The sequence below is a fragment of the Adiantum capillus-veneris genome, chromosome 17, assembly GCF_014529385.1.
Source record: "Adiantum capillus-veneris isolate H3 chromosome 17, ASM1452938v2, whole genome shotgun sequence".
NCBI classification, from domain to species: Eukaryota; Viridiplantae; Streptophyta; class Polypodiopsida; order Polypodiales; family Pteridaceae; genus Adiantum; species Adiantum capillus-veneris.
The window spans coordinates 51,817,612-51,839,130 of NC_140947.1; the positions used below are offsets into that span (position 1 = coordinate 51,817,612).

General features: G+C 39.7%; 1 pseudogene; it reads right to left on the reverse strand.

Moving 5' to 3' along the window:
- Positions 1 to 18,623: 18,623 nt before the first annotated feature.
- LOC147437244 (uncharacterized) lies at positions 18,624 to 19,225 on the reverse strand (annotated as a pseudogene).
- Between the last annotated feature and the right edge of the window lie 2,294 nt (positions 19,226 to 21,519).

A 21,519-nucleotide genomic window follows, 5' to 3' on the forward strand; every position in this document is an offset into this window, starting at 1 on the left:
CAGATTTTTTATATAAAAAGAAAGCTTCATAAAGTCTGTGAAGTGGGCGACTTTTGTCGATGTATTTTTTTGTTGATGGATGTAAATGGAGAATTACTCAGCCAAAAGGCTCAATCAATGTAACAGAATTCATGTATAATACATTTACAAGGAAGTTGCACGGAAATACGTTGTATTCTATATTTGAAGTATATTGCAAATAAAAGGAGAGAGTGAGAGAGAGTGTCTGATAACGGTATTATATTGGGCATGACTGGTATGATACTGAGAAGTGAGAGAGAGAGAGAGAGAGAGAGAGAGAGAGAGAGAGAGAGAAAGAGAAAGAGAGAGAGTTGGATACAAAGAAGTGACATGTATGATACCGGTATGATTCTTTCAAGTGACTGGTATGATACAGGTATGATACTGAGAAGTGACCGGTATGATATTGAGAAGTGACACGAGAGAGAGAGAGAGAGAGAGAGAGAGAGAGAGAGAGAGAGAGAGAGAGAGAGAGAGAGAGAGAGAGAGAGAGTCTTATACTAAGAAGTGACTAGTATGATACCGGTATGATACTGTGAAGTGACTAATATGATACCGGTATGATACTGAGGAGTGACCGGTGTGATACTTAGCAGTGACAGAGAGAGGGAGAGGGAGTGGTATGATACCAGTATGATACTGTGGAGTGACCGGTATGATACTGAGACGTTACACACACACACACACACACACACACACACACACACACACACAGGGGGACTGGTATGATACCGGTATGATACTGAGGAGTTACTGGTATGATATCGGTATGATACTGAGAAGTGACTGGTATGATACTGAGAAATGACAACGAGAGAGAGAGAGAGAGAGAGAGAGAGAGCGACAGAGGAACTTGTATAATATCGGTATCATACCAGTCACTCCTCAGTATCATACCGGTATGATACTGAGAAATGACTGGTATGATGTTTAGAAATGACAAAGAGAGAGAGAGAGAGGGAATGTATGATATGGGTATGATACTGGGAAATGATTGGTATGATACTGTATCATACCGGTATGATACTGGGAATTGACTGGTATGATACCGGTATGATACTGAGAAATGACTGGTATGATACAGAAATGATACTGAGAAGTGACAGAGAGAGAGAGAGAGAGAGAGAGAGAGAGAGAGAGAGGGAGACAGTTCAGTTTACAATAATAGGCAGATATACACAAAATTATGCATTATGCATTTCTTAAGATGGTTACAGCTCAAAAGGCATACTATTGTAGATAGACTCACTGACATCAAGTGATATTGTATATAGTTTTGAGTTGCTGGGATGGGGTATCATGGGGATTTTGATTGCCCGAACAAGATGTGAATATATGAAAACCTCTAGCTTTTTGTCCAAAAGCCCCTAGGTCTGCTCATTTATCATACGATAGTAAAACCCTTTGATAGCATAGGATCCTCACCCAATGATATTTCCCCAGTCATCTTCAGCGTCTGAATGAAACTCTTGAATAGCTGCAGTGCATTTCACTATATAGAATTCCACTTTTTCTTCATTGTCATTTGGTACGGGAACAGCAAAATTATCACCAAGAATAAGAGCTTGACTGAGGGTGTCATAGTGTCCTTCATATGCTGCATCCTCATTTATTTCGTCGTCATCGTCTTCCCCTTCTTCTGTAGGCTCCAAAATAAGGTATGTCCAGAAAGGAACGTGTGACTTGCTCACACATCTCCTCCACTTTTCCTGTTTACATGCACTACAGAAACAAGACATTGAACGTGTTCTCAAAGCAATTGTATCATGCTCTGAATATGCAGAAACAGAGTGCATTGAGCGGGTATTTTTTACAACCTTCACATCCCAATTTTTTCCCCTTTCGACATCTCCCAATTCAATCACCCAAAAAATCCTGCTTACATAACAGGCCTGGGATGCATAGGTGGCTGTAGCACCATCTGACAAGGTCTGTCTCAATAATGCCACAACATCTGTAGCACAGTCTATCTTTGGGCAGTTTGGCTGCAATTGGTATTGAGTTAAAGACCTTTTTATCACTGCTCCCGCACCGTTGTGTTCTCCCTTACCATGTCCGGATCCAAAAAAGTTCCAAGACATTTTCCATCTCGTAAAAACACTGTATCTGCAATTTATTCAATGGATAGAAGAAGATTAATATACTCTTGGCATGATAAAATTACCAAAAAAAACACGTATTATAATATTACTGATGTTAGACAAGCATTTTATTACAACTTTAATGCCACTATTATAGGTCTCTATATTAAAACCACCTTCAGATAATGTTTGTTAGAACATGGTATACCTGGAAAGGAAATAGAATGGTCTTCTTGATTTGAATTGTGAAGCTGCTCCATCAGACCATACCCAATGACGTTTTATATTTAGACCAAATTGCTTTAGCCATTCCGCATGTTTCAGAAAACATTGTTGAACAAAATGTGTGTCATGTTGCTTGTCATCTGAAATGAAGAAGTGAATTGTCTTGTGGATGTCACCTGCATAATATAAAAATCAGAAATTATTGAAGGCTTAATACAAAAGAAATAATAATGATCTAGGGTGATGTCGTTACCTGCAATTCGGAAATATGTTATGTGCACAAAAATAGTTACTTGATTTGAATACCAGTGCATGGACTGAATCTCATTTTTTTCTTTGAAACTATAATTTTCAGCAAAGTCAACAACTGACACAACAACATCTTCTGGAAAGCTTTGTATACATTCCTTATATTGTTATGCTTGCCATCTATACACAAAATTTATGTATTTCTTAAGATGGTCTTTGAACATGACTGAGAGATCCTGGCATGATATTTCCTTATGCGACAAGACTTTCCTTTTCTTCTTCAGACCGTCACGCGCAGTTCCTACTTCTAGGTCCTCAAAAATCTTCACCACAATCTTTTTAGCAATAAATGCAGCCTCTGCAGCACAAAAGTCTAACTTATCCGAGCCACACCTTTTACATTGACCACTCAAGCAGGCAAGGGCATGGAAGGTGGACGTATCTAATTTAGGACACAGTATAGAGTCCAATAAGGCTGTTACACTCTTGATAGGGTTTTTTGGTGCCTTGCATCCACCATTGTCTTTGCATATGTTGCATTGACAATGGCAAGCTTTTCCATGCAGACCGAATACAGAACTTCGCATGTGATTTAGGGCATCCTTTAGGAACGACATTTGAACATGTGAAATGAAGCAGCAAGTATATCGGTCTCTCAATTTCCGCACAAAATATGGCTTCATGTACTCAAACGCCTGCTGCCTTATTACAATTTCAGGGTATTGTTCTTTGAAGTTGAGAAAGAGCTCCACCTACAATGAAAGACATATATGTTAAAGAACATTGAAGAAAACTGCAGGTTTTGAGGAAAATTGTTACATTACTATAAACCAGTATTTTATTTCAAACCTCTATGTTTTTTCACTTAATTGGTTAGGTAAACCAGTATATATGAACACATGTCCTTGGTACGTACCAATGGTATAGAAGTGTCAACCAGTGCAAATGTTCTTACTGCTAATGTAAACCAGTATTTTCATTTATAACCGGTATGTTATTTACCTAACCAGTACAAGTGAGCACTTAACCACGATGTATACCAGTGATAAATAAGTGTTAAAAAGAATGAACACATGCCCTTGGTACGTACCAGTGGTATATAAGTGTCAACCAGTTCAAATGTTCTTACTGTTGATGTAAACCAGTTTTTTCATTTAAAACCGGTATGTTATTCACCTAACCATTACATGTGAGCACTTACCCATGATGTGTACCAGTGAAAAATAAGGGTTAAAAAAATGAACACATGTCCTTGGTACGTACTAGTGGTATATAAGTGTCAACCAGTTCAAATGTTCTCACTGTTGATGTAAACCAGTCTTTTCATTTAAAACCGGTATGTTATTTACCTAACCAGTACATGTGAGCACTTAACCATGATGTATACCAGTGAGAAATAAGTGTTAAAGAAAATGAACACATGTCATTGGTACGTACCAGTGGTATATAAGTGTCAACCAGTGCAAATGTTCTTACTGCTAATGTAACCCAGTCTTTTCATTTAAAACCGGTATGTTATTTACCTAACCAGTACATGTGAGCACTTGCCCATGATGTGTACTAGTGAAAAATAAGGGTTTAAAAAATGAACACATGTCCTTGGTACGTTCCAATGGTATATAAGTGTCAACCAGTGCAAATGTTCTTACTACTGATGTAAACCAGTCTTTTCATTTAAAACCGGTATGTTATTTACCTAACCAGTACAAGTGAGCACTTAACCACAATGTATACCATTGAGAAATTAGTGTTAAAAGAAATTAACACATGTCCTTGGTACATACCAGTGGTATATAAGTGTCAACTTGTTCAAATATTCTTACTGCTGATGTAAACCAGTCTTTTCATTTAAAACCGCTATGTTATTTACTAACCAGTACATGTAAGCACTTAAGCACGATGTATACCAGTGAGAAAAATGTGTTAAAAAAATGAACACATGTCCTTGGTACGTTCCAGTGGTATATAAGTGTCAACCAGTTCAAATGTTCTGACTGCTAATGTAAACCAGTCTTTTCATTTAAAACCGGTATGTTATTTATCTAACCAGTACATGTGAGGACTTAATCACGATGTATACCAGTGAGAAATAAGTGTACAAAAAAATTTACTGGATATGTAAACCACTATTTTCCTTTCAAACAGATATGTTTTTTACCTATGTGACATGACAAACAGTACATGTGAACACTTGACGAGTACATGTGAACACTTAACCACTATGTATACCAATGAGAAATAGGTGTTAAAAGACTTTTACTGGTTATGTAAACCAGTTTTTACCTAACCAGTTTATACATATCATACGCGTGTGAAAGTATGTGTCTGCAAACGTATGTTTCAACAAACATACGCGTATGATAAAAACTATGTTTCCAGTTATATTCTCCTTCACATCCAATATTTATCTACTCTTAGTCTAGGACCAAATACAGATTCCCCTTATTTCCATTTATAACTTCCTTCATATCCGATTTCATATCTACTCTTATCAACCCATTTATAGAGAATATAGGTCATGAATGCAAATATTAGAAAACAAAAATGGATATAGTGAAGCAAGTTATTACCTGAGATTGTTCAAGAAGATGCACAGGATGTTTGACATATGAATTTCTTCCGATACGCTTTCTGCACACATCCTTCTTATTGGGTGAAACACGAGTGTTAGACATCCAAAAAGAGAAGATCAACTCTTTCTCATCAGGTGTTATGAAGCCACGATCCATGGGCTGTCGAGCACACAAAGAGATTGGGAAATTGCCATCACCTGCTGCCCTCAACCGATTCTTTGCAGCTATGAAGTTCCTCTTGTGAAAATTTAGCAACTTAGATACAACTGAAACATTCACTTTTAAGGTAGATGTACACTCAACATTCATAAGTATTATGGTGATGAACCTTTTAAGAAAGAGCTCGTGTCCGCTCTTGGGTAATTTGATTGCATCTATTGTGTTGTGTATGGCTTCAACGAAGGTTGTTTGTGCCCTGAGCATTTCAAGGTCTCCAAGAGAAGGATGATTGACAAACTTGCACAAAATATCTGAGCGTGATGCAACATCGAGGGCCTTTGTACACCGATTGAAGAGCATAACAAGGTCATTGCAAAGTCTTTGATGCTTTGCATCATCAGCACCATTTTGATCATTATCTTCCTCACGTGCTACCTGCTCAAGCTTGTTCTTAGCATGCTGCTCCCTCTTTCTCCTAGCATGATATTCCTTGACCGCATCAACAGCATACCTAGCACACAGTTCACAGTGAGGCTGAGAGCAGTCACATACAGTGTGAGATTCTTGCTCCATGCTAGAGAGGGAGAGATTGAGCGAGGTGATAGGCCTACAGAGAGCAAGAGCAGTATATGACAGCAATCGATGTGTGATAGGCCTACAAAGTAAAACAGCAATCTGTGCTCCTACACAGAGAGTTAGAGAGAGACAGGAAAACGAGAGAGCGGGAAGACAAAGAGCTGGCTGATGTGCATAGTTAAGAGCTACAGAGCCGTCTTCTATATTTGAAAAAGAGACGTGGAAATAGTAATGGTGTAAAGAGCTGGCTGACGTGCATAGTTAAGAGGTACAGAGCCGTCTTCTATATTTAACAAAAAGATGTGGAAATTCTATATTTAATTAAAAATCTGTTCAAAAGAATATATTGAATTGAACTAATAGAGATGGTTTTATGTACCGGTTATAAAACCTCTATCCGGGACAAGGTTTTTGGTCCACCTATTCATGCATCCACCCCTATCCTCTATGATAGATGAGTATGCTACTGACCATGAAGTGTAAGAACAGGTTGAGAGATAAGCTTTTCTTTAAGCTTTTCAAAAGCATTGTTCTCCTTGGCAGACCATGTATACCTAACATTTTTTCTTTGTTAGGTCATGTAATGGTCCCACAATTTGTGAGAATTTTTCTATGAATCGTCTATAGTATGCACACATACCTATAAAGCTTCTTAGTTCATGTAGATTCCTTGGATTAGGCCATCCTTTTATTACCTCTAGCTTTGATGGATCCATTTGCATGCCATCTTGAGAGATAATGTGACCTAAATACTGAATCTCTTGTAAGAAAAATTCAATTTTCTTTCAATTAATATAAAGTTTATTCTCTCGTAAAACTTGAAATATTACCTAGAGGTGTTGCTTGTGTTCGTCTAGTGAGTTAGAGTAGATGATTATATCATCAAAGAATACTCCAGTGAAGGTACGGTGAGGCGTGAATAGCTTCTCCATCAAGCGGTTAAATGTGGCTGGTGCATTGGTCAAGCCAAAAGGCATGACAATGTACTCGTAAAGACCAAATGTAATGCAAAATGCGGTCTTTATTATGTCTTGGTCAACTATCCTTATTTGATGGTAGCCACTTTTTTTATGGTAGCCACTTTTTAGGTCAATCCTACTGAAGTAGGTCGACCCTTGTAGCTTATCAAATAGGTCTTCTACCCGTGGAACGGGAAACCTATTTTTGATAATGATCCTATTTAGTGCTCTATAGTCGACACACATATGATATGTGCCGTCTTTCTTTCGCACTAATAGAACCAGTGAAAGAAATGGAGATGAGCTAGGCCTAACCATGCCCTTGTCAACTAACCCATGCACTTGCCGCATAATATCCTCTTGTTGAGCTTGAGAAACTCCATAAGGAGGTTTATTAGGCGGTGAACTTCCTAGAAGAAGTTCAATTGCATGGTCATCATTGCCTCATTTAGGAGGTAGTTCACAAGGGATATCGTCAATAAAGACATCTTGAAACCCCTTGAGGAGATTGGATAACTCTAATTCCTCTTGATTGTTTATATTATCTTTTGCTAAAGCATTAGGTTCATTTTGAGAATCTTTAACAAAAATCATGTACACGGAAATAGAGCTCTGTATTGTCTTATTGAAAGCTTGTGTATGTACAATGGGTATGGTCTTACCCAACTCCTTAGAATCTATGTACATATATTTTTCCATGAACCTAAAGTAGATTTTCCTTTCAGGGAATTTAACATCAGCATCCATGCGATCAAACCATGGTGCCCCTAGGATGTCATGCTCGTGCTTGAGAGGAGAGATAGAGAAGTCCTCCTTGTCCACATAGCTTTGTACATGGAGCCTCAGTTTCCCAATTAAGGGAGTGACTGAGGATTCTTGCCCCTTGAAAGCACCATTGGCAGGTAGGACATCTCCCATCTCATAGGCTCGGATGCCTAGCTTGGTGGCCAACTCTGTGGATCTGAAATTGTGAGTAGAACCAGGGTCAACAATAATAAAAGCATCATGTCATAATAATCAATAGCTAATTCTCCTAAATGATTTTCTCATGTTAAACTGATCATTTAATATGGGGAAGTGCCAGGGGAGAAAAAGCTAGAATATTGGTTAAGCTAGCAGACCGGCCACAGTAGGGATCCAAAGGAGGGAAAATAGGGATCCAAAGGGGGGGCCATCTGCAAAAGAGCCATGTGAAACGATGGGCTAAAAAGACCCTAAGTTTCAGCCCATTAAGACTTCCAAAATGCTAAGGTTCCAAAATTCAAAGGTTGTGTCCAAAGGTCAACCCTAGGGAAATTGGATGCTTTGTGTGTGACCAAAAAAGTCTTTGAATATTCCTACATAGGAGGGGGCGAGCCTAGCAAGTAGGGGATGAGAGAGAAGGCCACACACACACACACACACACAAGCTCCCTTTACACAAAGGGAATGAGGGACACATGTCAGCTCCCTAGGCCAGATGCCCATAAGGTGTACTCAATTCCTATTGGATGACCCTTGAAGTGGACCAATAAGAATTAGGCTAGAGTAAATTTAGCCTAATTAATTATAAAACACTTAATAAAAAGAACCAATGAAAATTAAGTCTCCTGGATGATTATTGGACAGCCTGTGAAGGGGTCCAATAGGAATTGAGCAGCCCAATGGGCTACTTAATTCCTATTGGTCAGAATGGGGAAAGGTCCAATGGGGATTTAATTCATTTAAATCAATTAAGTTTAATTGATTAAGCTCTCACAAAAGGGGAAAGGGGGACACATGTCAGAAGGCTATCACTTATGCTGCTTAATAGCCATTGGCTTGACTTGGGGAGGTCCAATGGGGAGCCTGCAAGAGCAAATAGCAAGAGGGCTCGCCCAAGAGAGAGAGGGGGCTGATTTTTTCAAGGCATTATCACACACACACTCGCACAATCTCATGTGTGAATAAAGAGAAGACTATCTCTTCCCACGCTTTAATGGAGAGCTCATCACCTACTCCAAGCTTGTGAGATAGAAGCCTACATCGACACACTCTTGGCTTGTGGATGCAAATCCAACCAAGAGCCAAGCTTCAATGCATGATCATCTCCTCTACCAAGCTAACTACTAAGCTAAAGCTATGCTAATATGAGTGATTATGTGAGGAGATATACATCTTTCTCGTAAGATACTCCTTCTTCCTCTCAATCTACTCTCATACCCTGCTAGCTCTCACCATCTTCGAAGGTGTGTGAGGTCTTGGGTCTGAGAACGGGGATAATTAAAGTTGTGTTTACTAAGTGTTTTGCTTAGTGCATGAAGCTTTCATCTTCATTGCACTAGCTAGTCTTGAAGGAACACAAAGAATTGTATTGTACAATGTCTCTCTTGATGGGAGAAACCATAATACAAAGCCTTTTGGAGAGGGGACCGGCTCCATGCAAATCCGGTCCTCAACTGTTGTCAATAGCTTAATTTCTCTCTCTTTTGAAGTATTGATGATGCTATCTAACTAGGTGTTATGCTTTTTGTTGCTCTCTCCACCCAAGCACTCTTGTAATTATCATTAGGAATCTATTCTAATGAAATGCCCACTATGTTCATGCTAATTTTCGCTACACACAAGTTATTAGGCCATTAAATGTTACACATCACGTTCTCTTACCTTTCCCCAAGCATAGCATAGAGGACATCCTTTGTGGTGAGCATCCTCTTCTTGGATTTCAACCAAGGTAGCTCTAGGAGGCTCATTTTGTGTATTCTTATGGGGACAAGCACGATAGGCATGCCCTTGCTCCCCGCACTTGAAACATCGGTTATCTTTACGCTAACGCTCGAGCTCTTCAAGAGAGAGATTATTTTTGCCTTTATAAACTCCCGTCTCCTTAGCTTTGTTGTTGTTGTTGTTGGTGTTGCCTTTAGGAGACTCAATGGACATTGTCCTTCCCTTTAGGCTCGTTACGGTCCTTGTTTTTCGTGGGCTTAGGATTTCTCTTAGCCCCTTGTTGGAAATTCATTTGTGAAGCCACCATGGTTTGGTGTATCATCGCAGATATGATGTGTGGCCTTTGGGAGTTGACATACTCCGCCATATCTTCAGTTAAACCCGCACAAAATTGTTGTTTTTGCTCTCCAAAATCCATGAGATGTAAATCCCAAAACATGTCTATATATTTGTGAATAGACTCATAGGGAGAGAGCTTCAAGCTTCTCCATGCGATGAGTACTTTGTCTTTGGCATCGGTAGCCAAAAACTGCTTCATGATGGAAGCTCTTAAAGCTTTCCATGTTTGTGGAGCTTCACCGTTTTCCCATAGGCTAGACCACCATTGTCTGGCGGACTTTTGAAAATGCATAGCTACATGGAGTAGCTTAGAGGACTCTTTGAAGCCCTCATCTCCAAACACCGCATCAAATTGTTGGATGAAGGCCAAGACTTTGTCTGTAGCACCAAAGGTGCCATCGTAGGTAAGGAAAGAGATTTTCTTTCCTCCCTCTTTGAACTTTTTGAGCTTGGACGACCTCTTCCACACGGCATAGAATTTCCTATGGCCTCTTCTTTTAGGTGGTTCAAGAGCCGCACCATCACTTTCCTCAGAAGAGGAAGAGTATGAGGAGGATGGAGAAGAGGGTGACCTCTTTCTCGCCTTTTTCTTCCCTTGTTCCTCCTTGTCTGCACTATCACTTTCTTCAGAAGAGGAAGAGGATGAAGAAGATGGAGAAGAGGGTGACCTCTTTTTCACCTTTTCTTCTCTTGTTTTCCCTGGTCCCTCTTTGAATTATGGTGTAGAGAAGTGTGCAATGGTCTTCTCCGTTTAGGGCGTGTTGGAGAGTGTTTTGTCCACCATCTTCGTGGAGCCATCTCCGTCGAGGTGGAAAGAGACTCACTTCTTTCTCATTCTTTCAATGGGGACTCTACCATTGAAACTTGATTTCTCCTTTGGGAAGGAGATGCGTTGTCAAGTAGTAGATTTTTGAGCCCTTCGTACGGATCCTCTTCTTCTTCCCTTATTGGAGAGGGATTCTTTTAGAAGCCTCACAAGGAGGCTTCCTAGGTACTCTCTCTTCTTGGTGAGGAGTGGACAATCCCATGAGTACGTACCTGCCAATGCACTTCACCTTGGAGGGATGGATTGCCCATGGCTTGTTGAAGCCTAGTAACAAGGTAATTGACAAGAATAGGGGCAGCATTAGTAGCCTGTTCATTAGCAAAATCAAAGCTATCAACATTAATTTCACTCTCTTTACTATTGTCAGCCATCCTAACAAATTTTAGGTGTAAAATGTTTAAGTGTACTTTGGCACTTCAAGCCCTAGTTGCTACTTCTCTTAACCCTTTAAAAAAGCACTCAAGCTCCTATATCCATGGCTTGAATATCATTAATTTCAAGGAATAGAAGAGAGGCTTTCACCACCAAAATAGCACCGGCTCCTATCAAGCTTCTAATAGCTCAATAGTGGTTAAGCCGTAGGCAAGCCCCATAGGACTCCACTATTAAGACCATAGCTCTCGACGGTGATGCCCCATTATCTACACGAAGCAGGCGCACTGTAAGGCTGAAAAATCCCTATTCTACTTACTCAATTGCAATTAATAATACCAACCATTTATAGTCAACTTGAGGACCTCTCTTCTTGAGCAAGAAAAGAGAAACCTTGTGCTCTGATACCAATGTAACATTTAATGGTCTAGTAACTTGTGTGTAGCGGAAAATGACATAGACATAGTGATCATTTCATTAAAAATAGATTCTTAATGAGCATAGCAAGAGTGCTTGGATGGATAGAGCAACAAAAGCATAACACCTAGTTAGATTGGCATGAACAATACTTCAAAAAGAGAGAGAAATTAAGCTATTGACAACAGTTGAGGACCAGATTTACATGGACGGTCCCCCCTCCAAAAGGCTTTGTATTATAGGTTGCCCCCATCAAGAGAAACATTTTACAATACAATACTTTGTGTTCCTCAATAACTTGCTGGTGCAATGAAGATGGAAGCTTACACTTGAAAACACAACATCAATTCCCTCACGGTCTTAGACCCAAGACCTCACACACCTTCAAAGATGGTGAGAGCTAGCGGGGTATGAGAGTAGATCAAGAGGAGAAGAAGTATTCTTACGAGATAGAAGTATTTCTCCTCACATAATCACTCTTAATATCTTAGCATAGCTTAGTAATTAGCACGGTAGAAGAGATGAGCATGCATTGAAGCTTGGCTCTTGGTTCAATTTACATCACAAAGCCAAGAGTTGTTGGTGTAGGCCTCCCTTCTCACAATCTTGGAGTAGATGATGAGCTTTCCATTAAAGCTTGAGAAGGAGATAGTCTTCTTTTCTTCACACATGAGTTTGTGTGAGTGTGTGTGTGATAATGCCTTGCAAAAATCAGCCCCCTCTCCCTCTTGGTCGACCCCTCTTGCTAATTCCCTTTGCTGGCCCCTCATTGGCTCATGCCAAGCTTAGCCAATACGAAATTAGAAACATAATTGCTAGCCTTGTGACATGTGTCCCCCTTTCCCCTTTTGTGAGAGCTTTAGGTATATAAATAATTCAATTGAACTCTCATTGGACCTCTTAGTCTTCTGGCCAATAGGAATCAGGCAAGCCATTAGGCTGTTGAATGCCCATTGGACCCCTTGGTCGACTGTCCAATAGTCTTTTAGAGAGATTAACTTCTATTGGTTCTTTTATCAAGTGTTTTTAAATAAATTAAACTAAATTTACTCTAGCCTAATTCTCATTTGTCCACCTCTATGGCCATCCAATAGGATTTGAATGCACCAAGTTGGGGGCAAATGGCCTAGGAAGCTAACATGTTTCCACTATGCCCTTTGTGTAAAGGGAGCTTGGAAGAGTGTGTGTGTGTGTGTGTGTGTGTGTGTGTGTGTGTGTGTGTGTGTGTGTGTGTGTGTGTGTGTGTGTGTGTGTGTGTGTGTGTGTGTGTGTGTGTGTGTGTGTTTTCTCTCTCATCCCCTACAATAATGGCTCGCCCCCTCGTTGATAGGGATGCGGGAAGACTTTTGAGTCTTCCCACAAGCATCCAAATTTCCCTAAGGTTTGACCATTAAGCATTTCATTTAATTTTGGAACCTAAGCTTTTTGGAAGTCTTAATGAGCTAAACCCTAAGGTCTTTGAAGCACCATTCACGTGCATTGCTCTTTTTCATATGGCCCCCCTTTGGATCCCTACTCTGATCGGTCTGCCAGCCTAACCAATATTCTAGCTTTTTCTCCCCTAGTACTTTCCCATATTAAATGATCAGTTTAACATGAGAAAATCATTTAGGAGAATTAGATATTAGTTATTATGACATATGTTATGCTCATGATGCATGAAGCTTTCCATCTTCATTGCATCAGCTAGGTCACAAGGAACACAAAGATTGTATTGTAACAAGTCTCTCTTGATGGGAGAAATCATAATACAAATGTCTATTGGAGGGGGGACCGGATCCACATAAATCCGGTCCTCAATTGTTGTCATGTTCTCTAAATTATCTCTCTTGCAAAAGTATTGTTCATTCCAAGTTAACTAAATGCTATGTTTATGTTGCTACCATCAATTATGTTCACTCGCTATGCTTACAAAGTAATTTCACAAAAGTACTTTCTCTAATTTCCGCTACTCTTAAGTTAATATGCCAATTCCATTACATTGTATGATGTGGAGTTGGTAGCCACAAATCTCTTCGACCATCATAAAATCCGTGTGCAACTAGTGACATTAGTATTTATACCTTCTTTTGACTCAATAACAATGGCTGGTTGGATTTCTATGCATTTGTGTCATTTAGCACATGAGTGTTGATTAATGCTTTTGGCACCAGAACTTGTGTTGGCTACCATTTTTGTTGGCTAAAAGAGGAATAATTTTGTTCATAGATCTTGGTTTGCATGATCTGTTTACCTGTTGATTCACCAAGCAAATAAATTTTTGTAATGATTTATTTGCTTGGGATGTGGATAGTTGGCTTTAGAGAGGGTGAAGCCTTCAAGATAGGTGAGTATCTAGCTTTGGATAGCCTTGGCTTTAGATAGGATGAAGCCTTCAAGATAGATGAGTCTCTAGATTTCTCCATTGTACAAGCATAAGATAGCACATATTGTAGAGTCATTTGTTGAGCATGCATTCTAGCTTTACACTTGTCAATATATATAGGTTTTATGTAGAAGCCTTTGGAGATTTAAATTAAACATCTTGCAGTAAGGGTACTTGTCGTAGTTGCTCACTATCTTTAAGAAACAATAGTAGTAGCATTAAGGTCCCTTTGTAGCTATGATGGTGATCCGTTCAATCTTGACCCAAAAACTACTTCATCCACTATCTCTTATGTAAGCCTCACTGGACCTTGCACCTTTTCTATGTGCTTTTGGATGTTGAGGATAGTCATCATTACACTCTTTTTGAAGCATGTAGTCTGAGTATGTTCTAAATTTGGTGAGCGATCAAGTTTCACTTTGCTTTACATTTGAGTAGAGCTAAGAACTAGATGCTTGCTCCATTTCCACATTCTAACACCACGGAAATTCTTGTAAGTGGAGTTATTGTAGATAAGACCACTAAGATCCCTTTGTTTAGGAGTGTGTTGCTACCATGATTTGGCATTTTTTAGGGAAATTGGACTCTGAGGCAACACTTTTTCTACATATACCACCTATTTTTTCATTTCATTGTAGTAGATTTGATGGATTTTGTTTTAGTGACTTGGTTGAAAGTTTTTTAAAGAGAAGATATGCAGATATAGCAAGAAGGCTCCTATGATCATCAGTACAATCATTGACTAGAATGAGATCATCTTACAAGCTACCTAGTTATGTGAGCTAGAAGCTTTTGCCTATAATGTGAGAACCAATGGAGAATGCAATCTCTAGCTTTCTTTATAAAGAAGATCTTCCAAGCTAGATCTAGACTTAGAGTGTCCAAGCTTAGATTCACCTCAAAGGATCCATGTCTTGTACACTAGGAAACTATACTTAACCCCTCATTCAATTATGTGGAGCATAGGCCTTGAAGCCAATATATCTCTTAGAGACCTAGTAGACTCTAGTTGATAGGGTAAAAACTTACCTTACTCCTCAATTGGTTGTAGAGCAGCTTGTTTTGCTTCATGAGTCTTTGATAGATCTTGGCTCCTCAAAGGGTTTGTAGCTCCAATGTGATTTTCTCCTTTACCTTCACATGTACCTTCATTTTCTCTTGCCAATGCACCACCACTTCATTAGTCTTTGATTGCTCTAAAAGTTCCATTTTTGGCTGCATGGATTCAATCGTTTCAAGCTCATTGAGTGCACTTGCTTCACTTGTTATAGAGCATTTGACATGTTCAAGTTTAGAAGCTAGAGTCATACCATTTTGTACCACATTGAAATTCTCTCCTAAGGGAGTTGACTTTTGGCACGTTAGTATTGAACATCATATCCACTCCTTTGGCCTCATTTAGCTTGTCATTTACCTCCTCCTAATCTTGGCTATGGTGGCCAGCATGCCAGTTATGCTAGTTAGCATACAACGTACTCTGTATGCTCGTTAGCATAGATGCTATTGTGTATGCTAGTCAACATAGTCTCTATGCTAGTTAGCATACACAGTTATGCTTGTTATTCTACTGTGTATGCTAGTCAGCATACATGCTTATTATGATATGTATGCTATTCATCATAGTATGTATGATAGCCAGCATACTAGATATGTTGGCTAGCATACCCAGTTATGCTAGATATTCTTTGTATGCTTGTTAGAATAGTTTGTATGCTAGTTAGCATATTGGGTATGTTGGCTAGCATACGCAGTTATGCTAGTTATTCTATGTATTCTTGTTAGAATAGTATGTATGCTAGTTACCCACTTATGCTAGTTAGCATACCCAGTTATGTTAGTCATGACATTATATGCTTGCTGGCATACTGTGAGAGACTAAAGGCGCATGCTTTTTTTTCTAGTTAGCTTAGTTTGTATGTTAGTTAGTATAGTGGGTATGGTGGCTAGCAGACGCAGTATGCTAGTTAGCATAACCAATTATGCTAATTAGCATTCCAAGTACATGTAATGCAAAACTTGGAATGATTATTGGCATTCTAAGTACACAAGCAATCATAATGATATGCTACGTAGCATATTGTATATATGGACATAGTCATTATGTTAACTACCACACATCCCATGCATAACAGCATTTTCAATATGCTAATTGTTGTGTTAACAATCCAGTTTTGCATTTTTATTATCAATTTGGATATGATAATTAATGTTTGAAAGGAATACACAGCAATTGATGATGTGGGAAGTATACATGACAAGGATCAAGTCAAGAAAAGGATCGAAGAAGAGAATCCCTATAATGATGGCTTGGATGAGCTGGAAGTAATGCATGAAGTGATAAATGTGACACCGCAGCAAGCAAACTCACCCAAGGGTGTTGTAGACAGTAAAGAAATGGATGACGATGATGACTTCATCACGATCAGTCATGCCAAACCCATGCCCACTGCAGCTGATGAAATAAGTGTTTCAAAGGAAACAGTCAGGAGTGTGCAAGAGGAATCTATGAGGACTGGAAGTGGGAAAAATGTGCAAGACATCGGTGATGACAGCCCTTTCTTGGGTTTTGTAAACAAAGTGAAGGTAAAGAGGAAAGGTATCTTGGAACAAAATCCAGAAGATCCTGGAGAGAATGCTTGTTTTGCCCCAAAGATCACCCAGGATGGCTTAACCGACCTTACCAAAGGTGAAAACAAATCCACTCACTCACGCGCTTGGCAAAACTATGTTGAATCTGTTCTCTTTTGTGCCCAGTTTTTATGGTGCTAGCAAGATGCACATCTTATGGCATGTATCTCTCTAAGTATTTATAATGGAGAAAATCTTGTTGGCATAATTATATCTCTGTGCAACAGTTTAGTAGTTTTTTCTTGTCCTTTATGATGTATTCATTTGATACCTTTATTGTGTTGCAGGGAAAGAGAAACTACAATAAATTGCCTTTCATGATATGTATGTTGCCATTGTATTGAAAAAAATACAAAAAAGATGTATCACCAAGGCCAGACATCTGAGAAAAGAAAAAGATGAGATTCAGAAGCACCTAGACTACTACCTTAAACACCATAGAAAATTTGATGAGTACTTGAATTTTGTTCATCCCTTAGGGGAAGTTATTTTTGCCGAGTAGTATCTGCTGTCGGACCCAATATGGGTACCCAAGTTGTTGGTTGACGAGAAGTGCTCTCTGGTTCTTGATTTCAATGGCTTACTGGTTAAATTTGTAGGTCAAATCAAGATAAAGTTTTCCCTGAATATGTAGGGAAAATGATAAAGTATTGTATGGAAGATAGCGGTGCGTATTTTGTCACAAAGACACCCACCAATTTTTGGATTAATGCCTCCAATGTTTCCATGTGTACATATGGAGCACCAGCATGCAGCGTAAATTAAATGCAATATTAGACACAATATTTAAACTGCAACAAGCAAGGATGATAGGTGTTTTGGCATAGGAGCATTGTGGTAAGGTGCCTTGGCTGATACATAGTTTTCTTCAAGAACATGAGTATGTTTTGGAGGGGCTTAACGCAGCTCGATCCCAAAAACACTCTAATCATTGATGGCAGTAAGTACAAAGTGTGCCAGAACCTTGGAGAAAGTTGGCTTATTACTCCCAAGTTAGAGGACCACACTGTTGAGCAATGACAACGGTTTTTGGTAGACACTTTGGCTCCCTGGCTGATTTTGTGGCTGCAATCAGAGGACCGTGCATCATATACAACAACCAATGGGTTTGATATTTTCTCATACGTGTTTTCTGATACAGTCTTCAACAAGCTGCAAGCAGATCTATGAGAAAGCAATGAGGCTGAGTGGAGGGTAGAGACGTGTCCCAAACAAAGGAAGGCTCATGAAGAAGCTTAAAAAAGGCATGAGAGGGAAAGGCTCAAGAGGGAAATATTAGAGAAGCAGTAGCAATTTGAAGTAGAAAGGCCAATGCAAGAAACAAAGGCTCAGCAAATCCAAGAGCACAAGCACACTGGGTACAAGTACAACCGCCCTAAGCAGCACAAGCATTTTGAAGAGTAGTCCAGACTCTTTGCATACTTGTAAACTTATGCACTATGATAAAAAGTTGTAATATTGTGACAAGATTGCCTTTACAATGTTCATATTTATTATGACTTTCGTTCCAAATAGTAATGTTTACAAATTTTGTACCGTTGTATTTTTTGGGGCCATACCTTGTGTTGTGTTGGCGTTTGGTCTTGTTAACATTATATAAATGCAATGGTAGCATATTGAGGGCTGCTTTTCACACTCAATAAGCCAGTTGACTTACCCAATTTGTTGATAGTATAGATCATTGTAACAAGCATGAATGGTACTCTCTATGCTAGTTAGCATACCCAGTTATGCTAGTCAACATACATGCTAGTTATGCAATGTATCCTAGTTAGAAGAGTCTGTATGCAAGTTAGGAGAGTTTGTATGCTAGTTAGCATAGGGTTTTATGCTAGTTAGGATACATGCTATTTATGCTATGTATGCTAGTTAGCATAGTGGCTATGGTGGTCAGCATACCCAGTTAATCTAGTTACTATACCCACTTATGCTAGTTAGCATTGATGCTAGTTATTCTATGTATTCTTGTTAGAATAGTCTATATTCTAGTTAGCATACGTATTTATGCTAGCTAGCATACTCAGTTACTGGTTGTTATAGACACCAAAGCCATGTATACACAGTGCGCACAAGTGACATAGAACCAATTTTATGATAAAATTGCATTGTTTGTATTAAGAATTATATTGATAATCCAATGGTTACAACTTAAAAATTGAAGGGCATGCTATTACATATTGCTTCATAGCTTTCTAGGGTGATTGGGTACACCTGCCTTCTCCTTGGGATGTGCTCTATAGGTATTTTGATACATCACACTAGATGTGAAAGTAGGTGGACCATGGGTTGCTTGTGGTCTAGCTTGAAGGTGTATGCATCCAATTGTTTGTAATACAGTACTTGAACAACATATGAGCCTATGTCCATTACATTGCTCCATTCATCGATGTACCCCTTCTCCACCTTCTCCTTTGCTGCAACACACTTGACGAGGTAGAAATCCACATCCTCGTCATTGGTTGAAGCATATGGAGTTATAGCAAAAGTGTCGCCAGCACATAGACTACTACTCAACACATCATGATGACCTTCATATGTGAAGCCATCATAGCCAATGCCTTCCTTTGTTGAAACTTCATCTGTTGTCTCAAAATTTGCCCAAACCTCATCAGATAATGGCAACAAAATATGATTATCCCAAGATTTCACGCGATCTTTATTGATGCAGCGATTCCACCTTTCGTGCATGCATGCATCACAGAACCATGCCAAGCTTCTTGTTGAAAGGGAAATTGGATCATGTGGGTTGTGACCACACAAAGCATGCAGAGAGAGAGAGATTTTTCCGCAATGGCACAATTCCACTTGACTTTCCTGTTCACATCCCCCTCTTTAACCTCCTAGAACACACGGTCACATTCTCTTTCTTTTGAAGGATATGATGCAGGTGCTTCCTACGACGTGTTGGCCTGGCAATAGGCAATCACATCTACTGCACACGACAAAATAGCTTCATGCGATTTTAGTTGCTCATGGGTCAAGGTTCTTTTTGCAACATCTCTTGCACCATCATGTTTGCCCATGCCATGCCCTGATCCAAAGAAGAACCATCTCATCCCAATACATGTGAGTCTACCATATCTTGCAACAAAATAGAAAGGCATGGCTCCATTGAACTGCAAGGCCGTGCCATCGGACCACTCCCAATATTGCATAGGAGTGACACCCTCTTGTTGTAACCAATCATGGTGTAGCATGAAGCAATGTTACACAAACAATGTGTCATGCACCTTGTCATCTAATATGAAGAAGTGGATTGTTTTGACTACCTCCCTTGCCTTGCGGTAGTATGTTATGTGTACAAAAACGGTTACCTGACTAGAGTGCCAATGCATTGATTGAATCTATTTTGCTCCTTGAAGGGGTAATTCTTGGCAAACTCAACATTTGAGACAGCAACATCATCTGGAAACCAAAGTAGACAATCCTTGAATTGTTGTCCTTGCCATGAGCTACATATTTATGATCGATGAAGAGCTTCAACTTGGTCTTGGAGATACAGAGGGTGTTTAATGTAGCTTTTCCTCCCCACCTCTCTTTCAGCAAACATCCTTCTTGTTGGGTGAAACGCGAGTCTCAAATCTCCAAAATGTGTAGACCAATTTCTTAATTTCATTTGTGATAGGGATATGATGGTGTTTCTTGCAATATGCAACCAATGAATTCAATCGACCATAGACACTAGGCTTCGCCCGCTATGATTTTGCCTTGAACAAGGTGTGGCGGCTGACTTTTAAGACCCTGGACAATTTTGTAATAGGCATATTTTCCTTTGAATTCAACATCATCTGCAATGTTGTATTCTTCAAAAAAAACTCCTAACCCGGCTGCCTGATAGTAGCCAGTGTGTTGCGGATATTGGAGACATTTACACTCTGCACAGCAGCCTCCTCCATTAAAGATTGATCATGGATTGCCCAAACAAGCAGATGTTGAGCAACAAGATTCCACATTTCCCACTTTTCTTATGTACTAAAACCTTGAGTCCTACTCTTCAAGACTATTAACTGAGTCAACATCAGCTAACAGAAGCTGCTAAAGGCCTGAGCCTTATGGATGCACATCGAAGATGAATACAAAGAAGCAGTAAAGATTGGAGATACACATTTTTCACATTTTCCCAAAATGGTCACGTATTGTAAATTCCCAATTTATTTCAAGCCATTGTAATATTGTTTATGTGTTACGGGCTCAGTGGGAGTTCCAAGCTGTAAAGAACAGGTCAGTAGTTTGACTAGATTGCTGATTCAGTAAGTGGTGGAGCCCTAAAGGCCTCGGGTGCTTGGACATTGCATTTTTTTACCATAGGTATATACGACAGTGTGTAAAAGATATTAGGGCTCTCAAGATCATTTGTTGAGAGCTCTTGAGGTGTGTGGCTGTGGAGTCCTTAAGATTCTCCTTGCTCATGAGACTTGACTAACACTAATCAATGATTCATTCTTTTTCACTATGCCTCTCTCATGCTTCTTATGATTGCCTATGATGCTTAGATTAGCTCGATCTTATCTAATTAGTGTTGGGGTATAAAGCCCAATGTGGTCGCCCAGGTAAGTGGGCGGGTCGCCAGGTATGTACACATATTCTTTTGTAAAAACCTAATAAGAACTCACTATGGTCTACACATTACAGTAGAGCGAGTTCACCATATCGTCGTGCTCTTCTTCTCGCACTCTCTCTCGCGTCGCACTTGCGCTCGTACTCCTTCAACTGGTATTAGAGCTCAGATCGAGGCTCGGGGCAGCACTGCAGGAGGCTAGAGCCACCAGCTCAGATTGGAGTGAAATTCGACAAGCGAAGACACGGCCCCAAATCTCGTGGGCGAACTTGAAGGGCTCGTTGTTGTCAGAATTTCATTTTGAGGTCATCTCGGCCACCGTTCGGCGTCAACAAAGGTCTGCGCAAGCCTTTTTCGACTACGTGGTCTCGACGGGTGCAGATCCGAATCTGCAAATTTGGGGTTTTCGGCCTACGATTGCAGGTACTGAGGATATCGACACTCCCAGAGTGTTGATTTGTGGCTGTCTACATATCGAAGGACGGC